A 23,785-nucleotide genomic window follows, 5' to 3' on the forward strand; every position below is an offset into this window, starting at 1 on the left:
CTTCACAGTGGTATCTGCATGCCCTCACTTTCGGCCTTCTAGCAGGAACCGAACCCCTAGGAAGGTGCACCGAAGAGTTCAGATTAGACAAGGGTGGCAGAACTGCCGTCCTAAAGCAAGCATCAGGTCTAGATGCCAAATCAAGACTGTCGTGCTGCACAGACTGGTGAAGAGAACTCCAGGAGCGACCCTACAGACTTTGGAGAAGGAAACACTGCAGAGGCAGCCAGAGCTGTAGTAGTCTTAGGGGAACCCACTGGTAGGTGTGTTATAGGGTCCCCTTCTGTGCCCGATACACAGAGGAGGAGTGGTTACAGGCCCCAGCTAGAGCATCTGGGCTCTGTAGCTCAAGCTGCAGCCGCTCTTGCTTTCAGCTGCAGATGTCCCTGTGTGATCCCTTGTGGGTCAGCAATGAGTCACTATCTGCATCTACCAGAGCTAACAAGCAATGGATCATTTGGGTCAAAACCCCAAGAAAAAGCTCTCCAGGCACGTAGTCCTGACACCCCTAGAAAGAAACTAGGGTGGCAGGGACCACGTGACCTTTTGTATGTGCAGCTCCTAACACTAGGGACACCTGGAAGGCCTGCGGGGCTCCGAGACACACTGCTTTTGCTCCAAGTTCCCATAAGCTCAGTGACTCTGGGGTTGCCTCCCAGAGGTGGGTCTACAGAGAGGCCTCTTGAAAGAGAAGAGGGCAGCGGGCGGAATGCTTTCTAAACCCAGATCCCAACAGCAGCATTGCCTTCGCTATGAAGGGAGGTTCATGGGCAGCATGTAATGGAGGCTGGGGGAGGCTAGGCCTCCCAAACCTCTGCTAATGCTCCCTGCCATGGCCCTGGGGCTGGGCTGTGGCAGGCATTGGGGCAGCTCCTCCGGACAGCCAGAGTTCGGGGCAACTCCTCCAGGCAGGTGGGCCGGTGTACGGGCCAGGGCTCGGGGCAGTTTGGGCAGGTCAGGGCTTGAGGCAGCTCAGAAGGGCCTCCTCCAGCCATGGTGGGGGGCTCAGGACTCCTCTGGTCCTGGTGGGCGAAAGCAGGGGACGTGGGGCTGGAGCTTCACGTAGAAAGGGCGGGGCAGAGGGCTAGCCTCCCTGAATGGGGACGGGGGGAAGGGTTCACACGCTGCCCATGGGGAGGTTATAACACAGATGCTGTCACAGCCATTATGCTAGGGGCTGCCAATCCCTGGTGCTGTGACAGTGGGATATACCAGGGTGGTCTCCCTCATGGCAGCACACGTTAAGCTCCAATTACGTGGCAGGTAACACTTCAGGCTCCACTCAGCCTCTGCTGAGGTGGTTGAGGTATTAGATTCCCATCAGTCAGCCAGGGTGCACAGTGCCCACCCTCCCCAGCGATCCTTCCCTCAGATTAACGCCATCCCCATCCGTACAGCACCCAATAACATCCAGGGCTTCGCTCCAGGGGCAGCAAGCGAGAGGGACGTCTACCTAGGGAATGCAACGGCCACCACCGCTGTAGTAAGCAAACACCTGGACATCTTTGGTGTAGATACCCTCAGCCTCGTGAGCCAGGGCAGGATGATGTCTTCTGGAGAAGACCAGAAACCAAAGGATCTGGAGTAGCTCCCAACGTACCCTAAACTGCAGGACAGAGAGAGTCCAAATTTTTCAGAAGCAGACACTGTGTTTGGGAGCCTCTGGGTTTTTTTGGAGCCCACCCTGGGCCCCCTAAAGGCGTCCCCAGAATCGGGCACCCAAAGCCAGTGGTGATGAAGATTGGGCTCTGTATTCATGCAACAAAAGGGTTCTTAAGACTCGTGATCCAGGAGGTGTTGTCCTGACCAGGGAAGGTCCAGCTTGGCTTCCACCCATCATGAGAACTCCATGCAAGTGTGAGTAACGGAGAAGCTTGGCCCCAAGGTCCACAGCTACTTGTACAGCTCTGGTCCCATGCCTGACTGTGCAGAGTTCAAGGGGATCAGACTTCAGGAAATGTTATCGGTGAGTCAGGTGCACTGGGAAAAAGATGAACGATCCTCCAGTAGAGGAAATGCCCAGGGAAATCCAATGATATGGGCTGGGTCTCAATTAGGGCATAATGAGAATTCTGCTAAAGAACAAGCAGCAGCGAACGGCATTGGCTATACATGGAAAATGCATCACGTAACAAAAACATGTAATGTGTATGGAGGATGGCAGATGTATTTCTGAAACACAGCCACCGAGCTGCGATCAGCTGGCACATTTCAAAACAAAACATGTCTGTCACAGTCCATGATCCAAAAAGAGACTGCGTTTTGCTTGGTGGGCGGTAACACAGTTGAGGCAGTGTGGCCTAATAGAAAGAGCACTGAACTAGTACTCAGAAGATCTGGTTTCTATTCCCAGCTCTGCTACAGGCCTGCTGGGTGAATTTGGGCAAATCACTGCCCCTCTGTGCCTCAGTTTCCCCATATGTAAAATGAGGATACTGACCTTCTTTGTAAAGTGCTTTGAGATCTACGGATGAAAAGCATCTAGAGAGCTAGGTAATATTACTAGGAACAGCAGCCACATGATGCATTTTCCCTAGTATAGACAGACCAGCCTGATGTGGCTTCATGATTCGTCCTCAAAGATACCAGGTTTTTGGCAATTAAAACACAAGGGTGAGACAATCAGACAAGGACCATCATTAAGTATTTCATCCCTGCAAACTGAATTAAGGCAGCCGAAACAGCAAAACTTTTGGGCCTATTAGCTAAGGGAAAAGAAGATATGAAGGAAAGGATACCACAAGGGAGAAAGCTGGACCATTAATAAATGAGGTGGGGGGAGAACATGGCTCAGTCGCTGAACTCCTTCAAACTTCAAAGTCTTCATCTAGTGATAGCTTTTCTTAAACCCTACTTGTCCAGACTATGTAAAAATAGTGAGTGATGAGAGGATACAACTGGGAAACTCAGAACATCTAAAGTCAGTCACACTGGATAATGCCCATTCGAAAACTAAAGGGAACTGGCTGACGAGCCTGTTGAACCGCTAACAGGAAGACAGGAAATCAGCAAATGTAGTACTGATCTTCAAAAAAAGAAAAAAGTGATACTGACCATTAGTCTTAAGTCTAATTTCTGACAGCTAGAGGATAAAGGAAAGCATGCTAAACACAACAGTGATGGTGGTTGAGAGATATAAAGCCCTAACTAAATGGTATGCATGCTAGCTATTCACATGCCACTTCTCTCCAAATCTGCCATCACAACAGTCCATATAAACCAGAGGGCATTTGCTAAGTCTCCACATTTGACTGGGTCCTTTGTGAAGGGCTCTCAGCCCTGTTTCCCCATCCATCTCAGTCTTTGACTTTCATGGCATGATATAAAGCCCATCTGCTTTATCCGGTCACGTAGGGAGACGAGAATGGAGGGATTTTTGCTTTATCTGAGGCATTTAAAGTCGACATCCTTGATCAGAACCGCAGATTTGTTTAAGTGTGCAAGGGGAAGAGATCAGAAACTTATATCACTGGATTTGTCCCATCTTTTCCAACCAAACTGGAGCGAGTTAGTGGATGCACGAGTTGCAGTGAGGACAGACTGTTCCTCTCAGCTAATATACACCAGTCAGAAAGTGCCCAGCTTGACTCTCCGATCCCAGGAAATCTGTAGGGCTGGCAGCTAGACCACCTGCATGTGTGTCAAGTGAGCGCCTCTCCTCTGGACTCAGTGGGTAGCAGCTGCACTGCAAGTGAAGGTGTGATTGAAGCACAGGTAGCCATACCTGTGCCGGCTCTAAATCTAGTTAGCACAGGAAGCAACGGGAGCGTAGCTATGGTAAAATGGGCTTCAGCACGGACTAGCAACCAGAGATTATATCCAGGGTCCATGGCAGGCTTGGACACTGGTTGCTAGCCTGTGTCGCCATATCTAGATTAAAGCTTGCATGCTTATCTGTACTATGATCTCACCTTCACAAGCAGCACAGAAATACCCAGGGAAATTCTACAGACACGAGACCCCCAGGAGGCCAGTTATACGGTCACTTTTCAGGGAAGAATTGCCCTTTAAGACTTGTGGGTGGACCCAGTGGCAGAGCTGGGAAGAGACTCCCCACCACGACCACCTCCTGACTCACACTGCTGAGTCCTAACACACACACCCCCGGCCATGGTTCCTCCCTGTACCGTGATTTGCAGAGAAACAGAGACAGTACATTTGTCTGTGAATCTCAGAACAGGCACAAAGGAAAGAGTTTGCCAGAACCCTGCAGCCCAGCTGATGCAGTGAAATCTGACCTGGCCCTGCCAAGCAGATTGTTGTACAGTAGATGCCCACACCGGAGGAAGAAGTTCTCTCAGACCACCCTCATTCCAGCCCCTACCCAGCACACACAGCTCACCAAAACAGACATTACTAGACCCTGGCCAATTTACTCCCCCATTTTACTCATTCTTACCAAGAAACCCTCCTGTTTTTCTTACTAAATCTGATGACTCCCCACCCCACACACACACCCCGCTCCACCCAAGCTTCAAACAGTGACTATATACAGCAGCAGCTTAGATTTCCCATCGCACGCTCCCTTCCCCGTTGCATCTCCATTCACTCGGCTCTCTCCCACTGCTTCCCCAGATGCTCACAAGCTGCATTTGCGGATACAATTCTCAGCCTGGGAGACCTGAAGGGATTTCATAAACACACACACCCCACAACCCCTCCCTCTCGTCCCATCAGCTCAGCACTGGAGGCAGACGCGGCTGCCTCGTTGTTCAAACTCTCAGAGCACGCCCAGGGTTCAGACCATGTTGCTCTGTACTGTATCTGACAATACGAGCATTTATTATTTCAACAAGCGGGAGGTGAAGGCAGCCAGAGCAACCCTGCAACTAGAGACGCAGCTGCACAGCGGCAAGGCTCTTTATAACCCACTTCACCTTCTTACAACGTTAAAATGTACAAAGGGAAACAAATAAAACAAAGCCACAGCGGTACCCAGAGCTGACTTTCCGTCCGCAGGACCTCGCTGGAAGCTCCTCAGTTGAATCGGCAGCTCCCCAGTGGCTCACAGGACCCTCCCCTTCAGTGGAGGCAAGCAAAGTGAACCCAGCCCAGCAAAGATGCAGGCAGGTCGCCATGCAGCAAAGGAGCCCTTCCCTCAGCCAGGAAGAACACTCAACACTATCCCAGTTGACAGGGATGCCCCGAGCATGCAGCCCTTTGGCAAGAGAGTAGCAGAACCACGGCTCTGACATGCCCTTTAGAACCCAGAACCGACTGCCTGCCTGCTTCCATCAGAGCAGCCACCTGCACGGACAGGCCCCCTTGCTCTCCTTCCCCAGCCCTCTCCTCCCTGGCTCGCAGTCCATGCTAGCTGTTAGATTCATACCAGCTAGAAACTGCAGCTGGCAAATCCACCCCCTCGACACACCCAGCAACCCCCACTCACAGGGAAAGATCTGGCACACCACAGATCCTCAGGACTGGCTGCTGGATGCTCTCCCCACAACAGCCTCCCTTCAGGGGGTCTAACATTCATCCAAATCAGTGGAAGAGCTGTAGGAGCAGAGGAATTTTCTAACCTCTCCCCAGCTATATGCTCTGAAAGCTCAGACACCAGTCACCAAGGCCAATGGGGTCAAACAGACCACGCCGGACCCTTTAGGAAGCCAGTCACAACGTCTCGGCTAACTCTCAATTTACCTGGGAGAAGAGCAGCCTAGCAGGCCAAGGGAGGAGGCAGCGAGTGAGAACTGGGTCCCAGTCGCCTCTATGGGGTTAGGTGGGGCAGGACCATGGCAGGGGAAGCAGGAAAAGCAGGGTATGGAGGGGAAGCTGCTGGAGGAAACGGCAGTGGGACTAGACTAAGCTCCACAGGCAGAAACTGCCTTTTTCTTGTGTGTTTGTACAGCACCTAGCACAGCAGAGCCCTGGCCCACGACTGCGAACCCGGGTACTATCAGCAATGCAAATAATGAGAGAGAGAGATCAGGAGAAGGAAATGCTTGGACAGAGCTACCCCAGAGATTACGTAGCAGCCCTCCTAGCTCCTACGTTTAAATATAACATTCATAGAATCATAGAATATCAGGGTTGGAAGGGACCTCAGGAGGTCATCTAGTCCAACCCCCTGCTCAAAGCAGGACCAAACCCCAACTAAATCATCCCAGCCAGGGCTTTGTCAAGCCTGACCTTAAAAACCTCTAAGGAAGGAGATTCCACTACCTCCCTAGGTAACCCATTCCAGTTCCTCACCACCCTACTAGTGAAAAAGTTTTTCCTAATGTCCAACCTAAACCTCCCCCTCTGCAACTTGAGACCATTACTCCTTGTTCTGTCATCTTCTACCACTGAGAACAGTCTAGATCCATCCTCTTTGGAACCCCCTTTCAGGTAGTTGAAAGCAGCTATCAAATCCCCCCTCATTCTTCTCTTCTGCAGACTAAACAATCCCAGTTCCCTCAGCCTCTCCTCATAAGTCATGTGCTCCAGCCCCCTAATCATTTTTGTTGCCCTCCGCTGGACTCTCTCCAATTTATCCACATCCTTCTTGTAGTGTGGGGCCCAAAACTGGACACAGTACTCCAAAGGAGGCCTCACCAGTGCTGAGTAGAGGGGAATGATCACATCCCTCGATCTGCTGGAAATGCCCCTACTTATACAACCCAAAATGCCATTAGCCTTCTTGGCAACAAGGGCACACTGTTGACTCATATTCAGCTTTTCGTAACCCCTAGGTCCTTTTCTGCAGAACTGCTGCCCAGCCATTCGGTCCCTAGTCTGTAGCAGTGTGTGGGATTCTTCCGTCCTAAGTGCAGGACTCTGCACTTGTCCTTCTTGAACCTCATCATATTTATTTTGGCCCAATCCTCTAATTTGTCTAGGTCCCTCCTGCCCAAGCCAGAGAGCAAGCCACACAGGGAGGCTAGGGGAAGGGTGCTGCTGGAGAACAAGGAGCTGGTGCCTGGGGAGAGAGGCTACTGGGTGTAGCTGGGGGACAGGCTGCCTGGCAGCAGCAACAGGAGGCTGTCCAAAGGGAAGCAGTAAGTCACATAGGTGTTGGAACTAAGGGTGCTGCCACACCCCCTGGCTTGAAGTGGTTTCCATCACATTCAGGGTTTACAGTTTGGTTCAATGGCTCTCAGCACCTCCATTGTTCCAGCACCCCTGGTAAGCCGAGAGCCAGCAGCAGAGTAATGCTGACAGCTAGCAGCCCACAAGGCCAGGTGGAGGGGATGGCGGCACGGCAGGGTGAAAAGGGTACAAGCTACAGAAGAGCCTGGAGAAACAGCTGAGCAGGGGGCTGGCATCTGGAGCCCTGGGCACCAAGAGGTTGGGGGAAGCAGGCAGATGGAATGTCTCATGTGAGCTAGCCCAGGAGAGACCGGGGCAACAGACTCAGATCAGCCTCTTTACTAAGATATTGGTACCACCAAGAAACCTACTGTTCCTGGAAATTCAGGCCTCCACAGTTCAAACTTTTAAAGGAGGCCTTATCCAAACTGATGCAGGATATCCGCCACAGGGGTGGTCAAGGCAGGCAGCAGTGCCTAGGGCCACAGTATTCTGTGCATTGCTCAGGCAGAAGGATGGCCTAGTGGTTAGGGTGCTTGTCTGGGACTTGAGACCCAGGTTAGATTCTCTGCTCTGACACAGAGTTCCTGTGTGCCCTTGGGTGAGTCACTTACCCTCTCTGTGGCTCAGTTCCCCACCTGTAAAGTGGGAACAACACCATGGCCCCACCACACAGATGTGCTGAGCGGATAAATGCTGTCAAGGCTGTGAGCTGCTCAGATACTATAGTAACAGGGGGCAGATAAGTGCTTTTCTCTAACTGAGATGGTTGTCAGCTCATTCTGTAGAGTCAAGGGAAAAAGCTGCATGGTACAATTAGCGCCGTTAGCCTCACCTTCCTAATCATGTGCGCTTCCTCCAGCAGAGCTATTTTGGGTGGCCACGCGTTGTCTGAATGCATCCAGAGCTCTTTAGCATTCCAGAGAGCATCCAGCAGGACTCACATACAACCGCCACCAATGAAACCCTCAGACAGGTTTCACACTCCCCTTTGCAGCCTCATTTGTGATCAAACTTGACATGATGAGAGCTCTATATCTATTCTGGCTTTTCTGTCTCCCAGTCCACTACTGTACATACAGGCCAACGAACCCCAGAATTGGCCAGGGAATGGGGCAAATGCTCATTAGTTCAAGCAAGCTCATCTCTCTGCCAGCATAGGACCCCTATAAATTAAGGCCCAGAAGGGACTTTGTGATCATCTGGTCTGGCCACCTGCACAACACAGACCAGAGAATTCCTCCCATGAATTCCTGCATCAAGTCTTAAATTGTGGCTGAGAGTGAGCAGAGCATTTGGAAGACATCCGATCTCAGTTCCAGGTGCCCGAGTCATGGAGAATCCGTGGTAACTCGTACCAATGGTTTGTCACCCTCACTGCGCCTTGTTTCCAGTTTGAGTGTGTCTAGCTTCAATTTCCAGCCACTGGATCTTGGCCTCTCCTCTCACAGGAGAATTGCTCCCAGATAGCAGGATCCAGGTCTCACCATGATAAGAACCCACACACAGCAAGGAGTTACTGTGATGCCAGCAGTGTTTCAGCCAGCTACCCTCCATTAAAGATTAAAAGATGAAGTACCCAGGAGTCTCCTTGCCTCACAGGGACTGTGTGGACTCCTTCGATCCCCAGGACCCAAGGTTTTCTCCAAGATCATGTCAGTTAAAGTTTGTGTCTCTTCTATTTGTGTTGTGGTAGCACCTATGAGCCCCAGTCATGGCCCAGGCCCCCTCTGTGCTAGGCTCCGTACAAACAGCAAACCCTTTAAGGCGGGGGATAGCTCAGTGGTTTGAGCATTGGCCTGCTAAACCCAGGGTTGTGAGTTCAATCCTTGAGGGGGCCATTTAGGGAACTGGGGTTAAAAAAAAACAAACAAAAAAAACTGGGGATTTGTCCTGCTTTGAGCAGGGGGTTGGACTAGATGACCTCCTGAGGTCCCTTCCAACCCTGATATTCTATGAATATTTGATATTCAAGTTAAGATGAATGTCACCATTTTTAAACACCAAGCATGTATCACTATGGAAACAGAGAAACAGCCAAATACCCTCCCAGTTCATACAGTCTCTCAGATAACTGAACCCATCTGCAATATTGCCTTCTATGATGAGATAACTGGCTCGGTGGATGAGGGGAAAGCTGTGGATGCGTTATTCCTTGACTTTAGCAAAGCTTTTGATATGGTCTCCCACAGTATTCTTGCCGGCAAGTTAAAGAAGTATGGGCTGGATGAATGAACTATAAGGTGGATAGAAAGCTGGCTAGATCGTCGGACTCAACGGGTAATGATCAATGGCTCCATGTCTAGTTGGCAGCTAGTATCAAGTGGAGTGCCCCAAGGGTCGGTTCTGGGGCCAGTTTTGTTCAATATCTTCATTAATGATCTGGAGGATGAAGTGGACTGCACCCTCGGCAAGTTTCCAGATGACACTAAACTGGGAGAAGTGGTAGATACACTGGAGGGTAGGGATAGGATATAGAGGGTCCTAGACAAATTAGAGGATTGGGCCAAAAGAAACCTGATGAGGTTCAAGAAGGACAAGTGCAGAGTCCTGCACTTAGGACAGAAGAATCCCACACACTGCTACAGACTAGGGACCGAATGGCTGGGCAGCAGTTCTGCAGAAAAGGACCTAGGGGTTACGGTGGACGAAAAGCTGAATATGAGTCAACAGTGTGCCCTTGTTGCCAAGAAGGCTAATGGCATTTTGGGTTGTATAAGTAGGGGCATTTCCAGCAGATCAAGGGATGTGATCATTCCCCTCTACTCAGCACTGGTGAGGCCTCCTTTGGAGTACTGTGTCCAGTTTTGGGCCCCACACTACAAGAAGGATGTGGATAAATTGGAGAGAGTCCAGCGGAGGGCAACAAAAATGATTAGGGGGCTGGAGCACATGACTTATGAGGAGAGGCTGAGGGAACTGGGATTGTTTAGTCTGCAGAAGAGAAGAATGAGGGGGGATTTGATAGCTGCTTTCAACTACCTGAAAGGGGGTTCCAAAGAGGATGGATCTAGACTGTTCTCAGTGGTAGAAGATGACAGAACAAGGAGTAATGGTCTCAAGTTGCAGAGGGGGAGGTTTAGGTTGGACATTAGGAAAAACTTTTTCACTAGTAGGGTGGTGAGGAACTGGAATGGGTTACCTAGGGAGGTAGTGGAATCTCCTTCCTTAGAGGTTTTTAAGGTCAGGCTTGACAAAGCCCTGGCTGGGATGATTTAGTTGGGGTTTGGTCCTGCTTTGAGCAGGGGGTTGGACTAGATGACCTCCTGAGGTCCCTTCCAACCCTGATATTCTATGATTCTATGAATATCATATGCATGTCATCTTAGCTTTGCCCCATATGGATGCCCAGCTTTTAACATTGTCCAGAAACCTGTTCACACCAGCCATCACATGTAGTTCCAATACGGGCTATGAATCCTCAAGTTATTAACCACCATACATGGCCCAGAAACTATCCTCCAGTTCACCCACTTGTCATGGGCCACAGATCCCAGCACTTCTGTCACACGCCAGACTCTCAACCTGTCACTGCAACAAGCTGCTACAGTCAAGAGCCCATCTAGTTCTCCATACATGGTCCAGAACAATATCCTTCTACTCATCCACCATTAGCTAAGAGACCCAATCTACCCATCCATCCTCCATTTGCCAACTGGAAACCTCAGTATACCAGCCACATTCCCCTCTCACTGAGCACTGGAGTCCTGCCATCCAGATACAACCACATACCCACCTTCATCCAATCCACAAACCTCAAGCCAGGCTAGCACGTTACTTATTTACTATGGCGAGAAAGGTGTCAGACTACAATGGTATCACACATGATATAAATGGCCAGCTAGTCAATGGGTACAGAATGTGATACATGGCATTTTTAGTCCGTGACTTCCAAAGCTCGGTCACAAGCATCTCCTCATGTAACAGGTGGTGGTGGTGGCCAGGCGATGTCAGAGTCAAGGCTGCATGTGTAATACATTTGAGAGGTTGGATGAGCTGTGAATATTTACCTTCTCTGAACTCTCCATTCACATGGCTTAAATGCACGTGTGGGGTTTTGGCTGGGGTTTTTCAGTGTGATGTTCCTTGAGCAACATTTTAAAGTTCACGATGGTTTCGTCTGCTTATTCAAGAAAAGCCAGTTCGGAACTTGAGCTTTACAAGATCCTCAGCTTTGACCCCATCTGCCCACACACACACCCCACCACTCAGCCCCCCAACCCAGTCCCTCCAGTAAACTCTTCCTCTCTTCCTGCCCCACTTTTCCCTGCCTTGCAGAACTCAAGAGTTCCACAGCCTCCCAGAGATCCCCAGACTCTGCACTTCCCACTGGATGGAGTTGGAGCCTTGGAGCAGATTCTGTCCCCTACTCCAACCACTATGCAGTTCCCTAGCAGGTCACGGGGGCTGGTACTGTGCTGCAGGTAGCCAAGGCAGAATTTCCAGACACAGCAGAGGCCACTGCTCCTCACAAGCCCCAGCGTGGGGAATGTGCTAGGGGACAAGCTCAGAGCATCATGCTGTGGGGATTCAGGAGTGGGCCACAGCACAGGATGGATTACTGGGGGCTGCTCTAACTTAGGCCAGGGCCATACTGGCTCATGGTACAGCCCATAGGGCACAAAGCGACCTTTTCCCCACTCCTGCTGGACTGAACCTCCTGGAGGCATGGCACCAAATCAGACCCATGGGGAAGGGATTGCCTGTTTGCTCCATGTTTGTACAGAGCCTAGCACAATGGGAACTGGGGCTAGCACTGGGGCTCCTAGGTGCTACAATCATACAAATAATAGTTTGTGCCGATGGCTAGAGCTAGCGCATTATTGAAGTACTATATACAGAGAGCAGGATGTGGCCCTTCACACGGCAGCAGACGTACTGTGCTAAGCTACATGGCAACAGTAAAACACAAAATGGTGGTTGTGCAATAGCCAAGTCATTTGATAATTAAAGTGCCAGTATTTTTAGGTGAGGGTGAGTGTGTAACAGACTTCAGAGTGTATGCTTGTGCCGCTCACGGCAGGGCTCTTAGGGTATGGCTACACTGGCGATTTGCAGCGCTGGAAAGCCTCCACCAGCGCTGCAATTAGTAAGTGGCCACACCTGCAGGGCACTTCCAGTGCTGCAACTCCCTGGCTGCAGCGCTGGCCGTACACCTCACTCAGCATGGGGAATAAGGATTCCAGTGCTGGTGCTGCAGCGCTGGTCATCAAGTGTGGCCACACACCAGCGCTGTGATTGGCCTCCAGGGTATAAGGTGTATCCCAGAATGCTTTTATAAATTACTCTCTTTGTTTTGTTGTGAACGAGCTCCGATCAGAGCTCCTGTTTGCTGTGATCATCTGTACCTGGCTGTAAACAATCAAATGAGAGGCAGGCAAACAGAACGGAGCCGATCGAAGCTCCGTTGAACTGCTTATCTAAAAAAACAAACACTGATCACAGCAAACAGGAGCTATCTGTACCTGGCTGTGAACGATCAAATGAGAGGCAGGGGAAACAGAGTTGGATGCAGGCTGTTTGCAAGACTTTAAGGGTTCGCAAACATTTTGTGATTTTTCCAATCTCTCTCTTCCCCGCTCCCTGTCACAGTACACCACAGGGAGTGAGTGAAACAGCGGGGAGTCCGTGTTGGAGGCAGGCTGATTGCAATTAAGAGTTAAGACTAAGGGCTCATGAACATTTTGTGATTTTTCCAATCCAGGAAGCTAACACACAGTGTTGGCTCCAAAAATCCACTCTCTCTATCTTCCCCGCTCCCTGTCACAGTACACCACCCTCCACCCCCCTCTTTTGAAAAGCACGTTGTTGCACTTGAATGCTGGGATAGCTGCCCATAATGCAGCACTCCCAACAGCGCTGCTAATACTGCAAATGTGGCCACACACCAGCGCTGGTAGCTGTGAGTGTGGCCACACACCAGCGCTGCTCCTACACAGCTGGATGACCAGCGCTGCAAACTACCAGCGCTGCAAACCGTAAGTGTAGCCATACCCTTAGAATTCAACTTATTGGCCATGTGCTGAAGAGATGCAAAGACCCGCTGAGAACATGAAGTTTTTGATTGTTTTTTTAAGATTTAAAATTACTTTAGAGAGAAAGTGTAAAAAAAGAGATGCCCAAGTCATTTCTAAGCGACAAGCCACAAAAGACAAAATTGGGTCATTTTTAAAACCCGGTGACTAAAATTAAACAAAACCAAGTTATTTCCCCCAACACAGCCTGAGAGGAATTACAAGAATGGAAAGTGAAATACCAAGCTTTAAAGGAAGGAGGGGAAAGACGACCATCTCCCTCGAACACAAATTGACTGCCTATGTCTCAGAGCATGTCTGTGGGGAGCCGGCAAGTTAAATAAGCAAAGAAAGCGTTTGTTATAAGAGCAGTACTATGAAGAAATCACAGGGAATTGGAGATAATCTCTGGGGCTGGGGCAGGGTGGTTGCTTTCCATTTGGTTTATCAATGGCTATCAACAGCAGGGCTGTGACTCAACTTTCAGTTTGTCAGGAACACTAAAGATAGAAATATCATTAGCACCTCTGTTATCATTAGCAGATCGTTGTCAGAAAGATTCAGGTGCCAGGGGATGGCAGGGCAGGAAATAGGAGAGGTAATGCCTTTTACTAAGCCAAAAAATCTGAAGGGAATCTTTTGCATTGGTAGGTAAAAAACTGGCACTTCTGGGCAACCAGAAGGATTTAAGAATTTGGTTCTCAGCACCATGAAGAGCAAGAATGCATTGCTATCTAAGGTCCCTCACAGCAGTATCTGAGCACTTCGTGGTCTTTAGCATATGTACCCTCATGCACCCCTACGAGCAGGACAGTGCTGTTTTACAGATGCACGGAGACTAAGAGACTTGCCCAAAGTCCCACAAGGAGTCTGTGGCAGAGAAGGGAATTGTACCAGAGTCTCCTGAGCCACAGGCTAGCATCTTAACCACTGGGCCATGCTGCCTCTGTGCAGTAACAGCAGAGACATCACAGGTTTCTTGGCTGCACCAAAACAGCCATTATTATAAACAAGAGGAGAGAAGGTATTTTACTGCTACAGAAGAACATGGAGAAGCCCCACCCCAGCAGACTGCACCCAGTTGTGGCACCTTGTCTTGCAGGAGGACACCTTCTGGAGGAAGTCCAGAGAAGAGCTTAGAGGTGGGAAGGGTCTGGTAATTTTTTTGACCGACTAAAGAGCCAAAATCTCTACATTTTGGAGAAGACAAGGTCCCAGGTTGATCAGGGCAGCTGGTTCATCTTGAAATTCATGAACACAGCAGATTACCTCCAAGGAGAAGATATCAGAACTAAGCCACACCAGGGACTCCCTCACTCTTCAGCGAGTTCACAAGCTCAGGTGATGTTTCCAGACCGACCATCAACTGGGAGGCGAGAATGGAAGAACCCTTTCAAAGCATGGAGTTCTCTGCCCCTGCCCCAATCCCTCCAAAGCCATACAAGCCAACTGCACATCCCCTCCAATGCTGATGACTCCAGGAGGGAGGGCGGGGCATGAGGCGAGACAAGTTCTACACATGCATGGCTGATAATCGGCCCAGCTCCCTGGAAAGGTCGAGGGTCACTAGGATCAGCAGGAAAGTGGGAGCTTTATTCTCTGCACAGCTTCATTCTAAACACAAAACCACCACATTAAAAGCCAGGCATACCAGCAAGCGCCTGGAACCACCCTTTGCAGCCCAGTCAAGGAGAAAGTATTGACGACAACTGTTTCTAGGCAGATGGAACCTCCAGGACTTCTCCACAACCATTGTTTAATGTTGCAAGATCCACCGAGATGGAAGAAGGCAGAAAAGCAACAACCATGATTCTGTTTAACATCATAGATGTCAGGGGCTCAGGCATCACATCCCGAGCCCTCCCTCCCTCCAAGTCTTCCTTCCCAACTTCAGCTGGTCCCGATTTCACCCATCCCCTGTGCTATCCCCAGAGCCATCACGCCATATTACAGATCATAGCAGCACTATGCCAACTGTAACTGTTCAAAGAACACCAGAACGTGGGGAAATCCAGGCACCGGTCTACTGCCAGCTATATACCCGTGTTTCCAGCCACACATCTTGAGGTCCAAAATGAGCTCAGCAGGAGAGGATCGTGCATGCTGCAGAGCATCCTTCAGCCCTGCGTCCCCTTCCCCTCCCCTCTGTCTGCAAAGCCTGGCTAGACATGAGAGTCCTTCACCTTGCAAAGCTAAGTTTGCCAACTGCACCTCAACAGGAGGGCGAGGGAAGTGATAAACACAGGTGGAGATGCAGTAGTAGATCCCCTTTTGACTAGGTGTGCAACGGCAGTAGGCCATCTACTATTCTCCACTGGGTAGCCAGTTGCCTTTGCAAGGCCTGGTCCACACAAGAAAATTAGGTCAGTGTAACTACATTGCTCAGGGCATAGTTAAGCCAGCCTAAGTCCCTGTGTAGACAGTGCTAGGTTGACAGAAGAATTGGGGAGGTGGAGTACCTACAGCGATGGGAGAATCTATCCCACTGGATTAGGTAACGTCAACACCAAAGCCCTACAGCTATGCCACGGCAGTGTTCAAGTGTAGACAAGCCCTACGCCACACTCCAGCTAACAAAATACCAAGATAAGCAAGTAAGCAGATACCAGAAGGCAGCAGCTATTTGACTGCATCATGTTAGGCCGTTCTGGGGCAGAGGCCGAACTGACACAGCAACGCCACCCTCAGCTGGGGGCAGGAAATGTTAGTGACATGGACTGTGCACCCAGTCAAGAGAACTGCAAAGAACTGCACTGCTGTCAAGTCAGTCCACAGGAAGGTGACCAGTGGGCTGCCCCAAGCTGCCCCATCCAGGCAGCCTCACACACAGCACAGCTCCAGCTGGCCTTTGGAGGAGGAGCACCAAAGGAAGGTGCTGAATTCAGCCTCTAAGCGCCAGCAATCACCACTGCTATTCATTTCACAACAGGCAAAATGCCAGCGGCAGCTCCAAATCAGGGCTCCCCTCCACAGAACTGCGCCCAGGGTAGCAACGGTGGGAAGTTTCAGGGGAAAGAAATTCTAGCAGCAACACAGCTAGAGAGAAAAGCAAGATCTGTCCGTGTGATTCTCACACTTAACACTTCCCCTCCCTGAGGGCTACAAGAACTGAGAGGGAGTGAAGGCAGCTCATTGGAGATGGTACCAAAAATGACTTCACAGCATCGCACGCTGGGGGGAGGGGGGGGGAAATCAAAATCCAACAAGGCGACAAGATATTCAGCATCACCACAGCTACATCATCTCCTGCAAGGTAGCCGACCAAAACCAGCAGCAGAGTGCGCAGGGGCCGGGAAGAAAAGGCCATGCAGGGCCTGAGATGAGTGCAAAGAAATCTTTGGAAGATACACAAAGGCAGGTGCTCCAGGAAAGCAGCAAGGAGAGGGTGGCTAGGGAGAGCCAAGAGCCTCCAGCCGCACCCATCACCAGTGCTAGGGCAATTAGGACAGGGTGGGAAGTGGTGCATTGAGGCAGCTCTTGGAATGGTCCTGCCCCAGTGAAGGACCATTGGGTCCGGAAAGGGACAAGTGATGCCCTGTGCTTCCTGCCCCTCCTTGCTGATGAATGTTGCCATTCCCCACGCTTTCTGCTCCTCGAACATGGCGCTCACTAGCAGGCTCTTCCCAGACTGAGGACAAGGGGAGGGCTACCTACTCTCCCCACCTGAAGGTCTAGCACACCCAAGCATGGACCCTTTTCTGAAGCAAGCCACTTGCCTCATGCCACCATGGTGCCCACAACCAGGCTGCCTGAGCCCATCTCACGATTCTGCAGGGAGCTGGTCCTGCAGTGCGTGATGCCTTCTCCACCCCTCCAGGGAATCCCTAACCCAGGCAGAGGTAGTGTGGAGTTGGACCAGCACCACGCTAAGAGGGACACAAACCAGTCCCCAGGGGGCGAGGGTGCAGATGGAATTGGACCTGTGTCACTAGATCCCAACGCACTCGGAAGGGATTAACCCACAGAAATCCTCACCTCTCAGCTGGCTTTCTGCAACCTAGAACAGCGTCTGTCAACCGCTCCAGACTACTGTACCCCTGTCAGGAGTCTGATTTGTCTTGCGTAACCCCCAAGTTTCACCTCACTTTAAAAACGACTTGCTCACAAAATCAGACATACAAATGCAAAAGTGTAACAGCTAGTACTGAAAAATTGCTTCTTTTCTCATTTTTACCATATAAGTATAAAATAAATCCACTGGAATATAAATATTGTGCTTACATTTCAGCGGATGGTACACAGAGTAGTATAAACAAGGTGGTATCTATGAAATTTCAGTTTGTACTGACTTCACAAGTGCTTTTTATGGAGCCTGTTGTAAAACTAGGCAAATCTCTAGATGAGTTGATGTACCCCCGAAAGACCTCTGCGTACCCCCAGGGGTACACACACCCCGGCTGAGAACCACTGACCCAAACTGCTCAGGAAAAGCAAGTCGCTCCCTCTTAGATATAAATCAGCAGGCGGCTTGAACCAGCCGCAGCCAAGCAAGCTCAGGTGCCTTTTCTGACTCTTCATGGGGAGAGAAGCAGCAGGAGGTACTAAACACAGAGCTCTTAGAGATGCCAAGTACCGGGTTCTAGAGAAGATTGATGGATTACTTGGACTGTCAGCTCTTTGGAGCAGGGGTTGTCTTTGATCTGTGCCTGTACAATGCCTCGCACAAGAGGGGCCTGTGTCCATGCCTGGGGCTCCTAGGCATTATGGCAACAGCAATAAGAAGAATGGGGAGTCAGACTAAGGCATGGTTTGGAAATTCGGGGAGCTCTAGCGATGATCATTCCCCAGCAATACTACAAGCACTTTCCCTGATTTATGAAGGAAGAGGCCTGACAAGGGGATGCTGTTCCATGATGGAGAAAACTAACACACAGGTAGGAATCTGTTTCCGTGCCCACACAGCAGATGGGATCTGACTAGCAACCTCCGGACAGGAAAAGCCACCGACTGCCAAGACTCGCTGATGGGCAGAGCGGGCTCAAAGCAGGAGCTAAGGCTCAATGCATCTGATGCCCAAACCAGTCCCCCTGGCCATGAAGAGTTCTCCTCTTTAAGAGAGAGTGTCTCTCGGATTTGTTCCAGGGGTACAGAAATCCCATGGGAATAGCAGGGACGTCAGTGCCCCAGCAGATCAGATTTGTCCCGTCCCAGTGTATTAGCCATGTCTTGAGTTATGCTTCGGGTGGGGGTGGGGGTTCTGGAGGGGGAGGCTTTTGCTCACTTCAAGCCAGAAATGAAAGCAGAGCCATCCCACAGCACAGCACCAGGCTGGCTGGCGGCAGTTCTGAACAGAGGTCGGCTTCTCTTACAGAGCCACGCTACGTGAGCCCTGCCAAGGCGATTGACCCTTTCCATCATGGGAAACTGGAGCACAGAATCCCAGCAGCAGCCTCCCCAACCACGCAGCAGAGGGCTTGCTATTTCAGGACATCAGACACAGGCAGTTATCCGCTCAGGGCACAAGATCACCTCCCCCAGAGAGAGCTGGATGCACAGTTTGGCATTTCCTGCCCTGAAACTGCACTCACTGGGGGCGGCCAAGTGCTCCACCAATGCAGCAATCAACGTCACACGCCGGCGCTCGCTCGCTCAGGGGAGCCACTTCCCAACCAGCCACTCCAGGGGCTCAGAGCATTACACTGCAGCACTTGGTGTAGCCTCACCACCACAGTCAGCTAGAGGCTTCGGCAGCACCCCGTGGCCTGTGGATGAGAGCACACAAGCCAGCCCTGCCATGACCTGCCATAGCACATGCCCATCAGACTGCCCTGCATTGGGCAGATGACAGGGGGCCCATCCAACTACCACGCTCAACACAAAGTGTCCCTTGCTGGAGCTGGTCTGCACGTGGCAGGATTGATAAAAGCACTGCCTGGCCTCCCAGGGCTACTGCAATGATGAATACATTACAGATCGTGAGGTGCTCGGATACCATGTTCCCCATCACCATAAATACGATGGATTGGATAATGAGATAGATGTGTGACGGGAGGAGGAGGATGGACAAACAGAACTGATCAACACACAACACTGCACTGAAATAACAAGTGTGAATGAAAACCCATTTTGCTATTTCTATGTATAGCCTCCCAGGCACTAGTTAAACCGACATTGGAGAGTACACACAACGGTTTGCACCTGTTTGGCTCAAACTACATTTTAAACCAGTTTTTGTTCTACCTGTGTTCAGACAAGGCCTACGTTCTCTGTAGCTACTTTAATTCTACGAATACCCACACAGCTCGCCCCAAAATAACTCCATCAGTTTTAAACTCACACTGTTAGTCATTTCAGCGCAAGCCTGTGTGCGCAGCTGCCCTCAGACCATTTAAACCCGGATTCTAACACATTTAGCTCAAATACTTGAAAAAAAAGCTCTGCTGAGGATTCATCATGCTTCCCCTTCAATTAATGGCTCAGAGATTTCCCAATCCATGTTTGCAAGTTATCTAAGGAGGTGGCAGGGCAGAGAAGATCAAATATTCCCAAGTAGAAAACCCCCTTTCTTTTAGAAGACAAGATTTTAGGCTCTCTGTGTGCTGAAGAATCTAATATTTCTTCCCTGGAGAAGATTAAACCAGAACTTTACCAGGGTAAATTGTGTCAGATGATGACAGTGGCACCAGACATTTGTTCATAATTTTTTTTTAAACACATCTCCTCCTGCCCCATTTCCAACAGCTGCAATACCTGCATCAAAGTCTCCATGCACCTGAGTTAGGTAGCCTTAAAACAGGATCACGGGCTCCAGGGCTCGATCTCTGTTCCTCTCCTCCCAACATTCACCTCTTCAGCTGGACTCTGGCAAGGAAGCCAACCTCTTTTGCAATATGCCATGGTGACATGAGCCACCAGGGACCTTATGACCCACAGACCCACCCATGCCCCCAGGACTAATCCTCACTTCCTCAGCTTCCCCTCACACAACCATTGTGTACTCACGCACATCCACGCTCCTCCAGAGCACTGAACCATCAAGGGGCCAGGAGGGTCACTGAAACCCAGGCTTTTGACAGACTGCAGAAGGACAAAGCCTGAGAACAGAAACTCCAAGCCACCCCTGTTCCCTCCTCCCCTAGTAGACAGAGGCAAATATCCCAGCAAGAGACCAAGAGCAGACACTTTCTTCAGACCCCTCCTGAGACTATCCTGTCTGATCTCCGTGGCAAAAGAGGATCAGCAGCCTGGTTCTCAGGAACAAGCAAAGCAAGACACGTTCAACTGACAAGAGCAGCAGCAGTAGCCACAGTCTGATCACAGAGGAAACACACAGCTTAGCCTGTATAGAACTGAGACCTGGCTGGACAACACCACCAGTACAGGACGAGAGCATCTCAGGCCAGAGGCCGCTCAACGAGACGAGGAGATGATATGGCCTCATTTAACATCACACGGAGGCACCCCACCAAGGGGGTAGAGCCATCGGAGCCCTCACACCTGCTAAGCGGACCACCCCAAGAAGTTCACTGGCTTCCTTAGCAGAACAATGAGAGCTGCTGTGCAGCCTGGCACTGGAGTCTCTGACATTAGTCAGCTTGAGAAGCTCCAGTAATACCCATGCAGATAACAAGATCTCATGTCAGTCATGAAAACCTGAAAGTTTTCTCATGTGGTCTTTGGTGCCACCTTAGACTCCACGTCCAGCCTAGGCAGACTCATCTCCACCCCCTCAACTTCCTCCCCTCTGGAAAGTGGGACAACTGGGACGGTCTTCACTAAAGATGTCCTGACCCAGTAAGTTCCCAGGACACCATCCAACTGTGGAGCCTGTGCTCTGATGAACTCTTAGCAAATTTCAGCCGACTACCATCCACACCTTGATAAACTAGCCCCAAACACTCTGAGATAAGGAGCCGAGACAGGAGATGAGCACTAATGGCACAGAATTCAGAGCAAATCCAACTGACTACAACACAGAGCGTTCCTATAACCCCGTCACAGTGAAACCTTCACTAGCATTGGGTGCATCTTACTGTCATTCACACCCACGCTGCATAGGCATATACCACCACTAGAATCAAGTGTAAGTGACACAAGGCAGTGAAAAATCAGGCCTATCCGTGTCTGCAATTTGCCAAGCCAGCTGTTCCAGAACTCACTATCTCTACTTCATGGAAGAGATCTATCCAGGGCAGAGTGAGCTGCTGGTGGCAGGGGCATAAGGCAACCTTGTCAGAGCTGGGGAGAGAAGACCTAGCAGACATCCTGAAAGCAACTGAAGCCCAAACCCAACGTGTGAAATCCATGACTGAGTGAAGTCCAGTGACAAGTCCCAAGATCATTGCCCTTGAACATGGCAACTGACCAGCCTGCTGGAACAAAGCAGTCCAGCCTCTGCTCCAGAATCCATGTCTTTGTGCAAACCATCTTGTCAGCTTCCTGCCTTGAACTGTCCCTTTAAAAGACCCATTATTGAGAAAGAGGTGGCAGCTCAGTGACACCTGGTCTCTACCAATATTCTAGTCCCCTCCCAATTTAGACTCAAAAACAGAATAAGGTACGTACAGAGGCAGGTCAGATAGGAGACATCCAAAGGCTGAAAATCCCCCAGGATTGTTGGATCTGTTGCTAACATTAGACACCATTGGCCATGAAGCCCCGAGGGCTCACCTACAGGGATGAGTGGAGTTATGGTAAGCTGGCTTCACTCATTCTTCTCAGATAAAGCCCAAAGAATTGAGAGAGGCACCCACAGCAACCCCGCCTGGTTTCCAGCCCTACTGTCACTAGGAGACACTAAGGGCTTTGATGGCGGATCACCTCTGACTACTATGGTATTCTTACAGATTCCTTGGAAGCATCTGGCATGGGTCACTGCTAGAGACGGGACTTTGGACAAGATGGACCTTGGATCTGATCCAGAATGGCAATACCTCTGTTTCTACACAGATGTCGCTGGCTCTCAGTTTCATTTCCACCAAATGCCAACAATGCCCCAATGCCCAAGGGGACATGGGTTAAAAGCACCCAAATCAAGCCTAAGGGACAGTGCCCCTTTAAAAGTCACACTGACATCTGAAAGCAGTTCACCTCCATGGTTTCATGTTGTATTTAATACTACCTGGGAGAGGGTGGGGAATAATTTTTTCCCTTCTATTCCTGTCTTACTGCATGCCTTCACCAGCATTGCATGTCCAGTCAATTTCACCCTAGTGTCTGTGCAGCTAGCCTGGATCCCTGTTTGCCTGTGGGAGCGTTGCACACAGAAACATGGGAGAGAACCCATTTAAACTCGGTACAGGAAAAGAGGGTGGAAAAAGCCACCAAAATTGGCAAGAAAATTCAGGGCCAGATGGATCCCCCACACTGCTGCTCACTCACTGCAGAGAGGGGCTGCGTTCCCACAGGGCTCTAGGCAGCAGGAAGGCTACTAGGAAGGGGGCATGATGAGGACATGACAGGACACCCCAATGCAGAAACCACTGGAGCACTGTGCCCCTCGGAGAAACGGCCCCCCCCAGGGACAGTGTCCCCCCCCCGGCTCTGAGACACCCCCCCAGGACAGTGTGCCCTCCCCCCAACAGAAAGCCCCCCTAGAGCAGTGTGCCCCCGCGACAGGAGGGGTGCCCCACTCAGAGATCCCTGGAGCACTGAGCCCCCCAAAAGAAAGGGTCCCCCAGTACAGTCTGCACTCCCGGATAAGAGGGGGGGCCTGACTCAAGACCTCCGGAGCAGCGTGCCCTCCGAGAGAAAAGGCTCACCGGGGCAGTCTGCCTCCCCCTCCATAAGAGGGGGAACCCGGCTCAGTGCCCCCCGAGAGAAGGGGGCCCTCGCTCGCGATCACTCACCGGCTCCAGGAGATGCGGCGGACGCAGGAGCCAGCTGAGCAGCTCCCCGCCTGCCTCCGCATCGCCGCAGCACCGGCCAGCCGGCAGAGCCCCGCCCCCGGGCCCGCCCCCTCCGCCTCTAGCCACGCCCCCGTCTGACTACACCGCGCCCGGCTCCCCTAAGCCCCGCCCTCCGCATCTTTTCAGCGCATAGCCTCGCCCCTACCCCACCCTCCCTGCCTTCTAGTTCCCATAGCCCCTTTCTGTACTAACCCCCCTCCTTGAAACCACAGGGCCCTGCAGCACTGGGGGGATAGCTCCCTGGCTCCGCCCCAGCCTACATGCCCCAGCCGAGGACTTGTCAGGGAAGGGCAGGCCCTGTTCCACTCCTGTTAACAAGCCTTATATGTCCCATGTAGCCATCCCCTTTGTGACCCTCCATCCCTCTGTCCAGGGGCAGGGTGTTGGACTGTGGACCGAACCTGTTGGCGATTTTTTTAAATTCATATTTAAAAACGCATACAGTATCTCCTGATTTCTCAGCCTCCAACCTCCTTCCCTACCAGCTAGTAAGATGGGGCTGTGGGGGATGGCAGCCCCACGGAGAGGGACAGGCAAAGTCCAGAGGAGGAGTGGTGCCCTCCCTCCCCTTCCCAAGGGCCTGTGTGGGGGAGCAAGGGCTCCACCAGAAGTCTAAGTGAGAGCTTGAGGTGTCCCTCCACAGGAGGGGACAGCGAAAGAAGCAAAGACCCTAACGGTTTCCTTCCAAGGGAACAAAGCATGAAGACCAGAGGTGACCAATGGCCCAACCAGTCTCCACCACACCAGGACAGATGAGAGCCATTGAAGGGGCTGATAGGGAGGGTGTTTCCCTCTCTGTACTGCACTCTTCACCTGCTAAAGGGAAGCCTGGCTGAATGTGCAGCCTGCTGGGTCATTTCAATCCTCCTCCTCCCAGTGCGTGTGGCAGCATGACCCCAGGAAGGGGAG

At 51.1% G+C, this 23,785-nt stretch overlaps 1 protein-coding gene across 8 annotated transcripts in view; it reads right to left on the reverse strand.

The window, feature by feature from the left end:
* The window catches only part of PPFIA4 (PTPRF interacting protein alpha 4), a 203,484-nt gene extending 180,597 nt beyond the window's left edge, over positions 1-22,887 (reverse strand). For 7 of the 8 annotated variants that reach the window (XM_045014809.1, XM_045014808.1, XM_045014807.1 and 4 more), the window contains exon 1: positions 22,817-22,887. The gene's annotated coding sequence lies outside the window, so the exon portion shown is untranslated. Of the gene's footprint in view, positions 1-4,493; positions 4,567-22,816 lie in introns of those variants that run through there. The other variant, XM_045014805.1, reaches the window with a different exon arrangement.
* Positions 22,888-23,785: the final 898 nt, after the last annotated feature.

Source organism: Mauremys mutica, chromosome 4, assembly GCF_020497125.1.
Source record: "Mauremys mutica isolate MM-2020 ecotype Southern chromosome 4, ASM2049712v1, whole genome shotgun sequence".
NCBI classification, from domain to species: Eukaryota; Metazoa; Chordata; order Testudines; family Geoemydidae; genus Mauremys; species Mauremys mutica.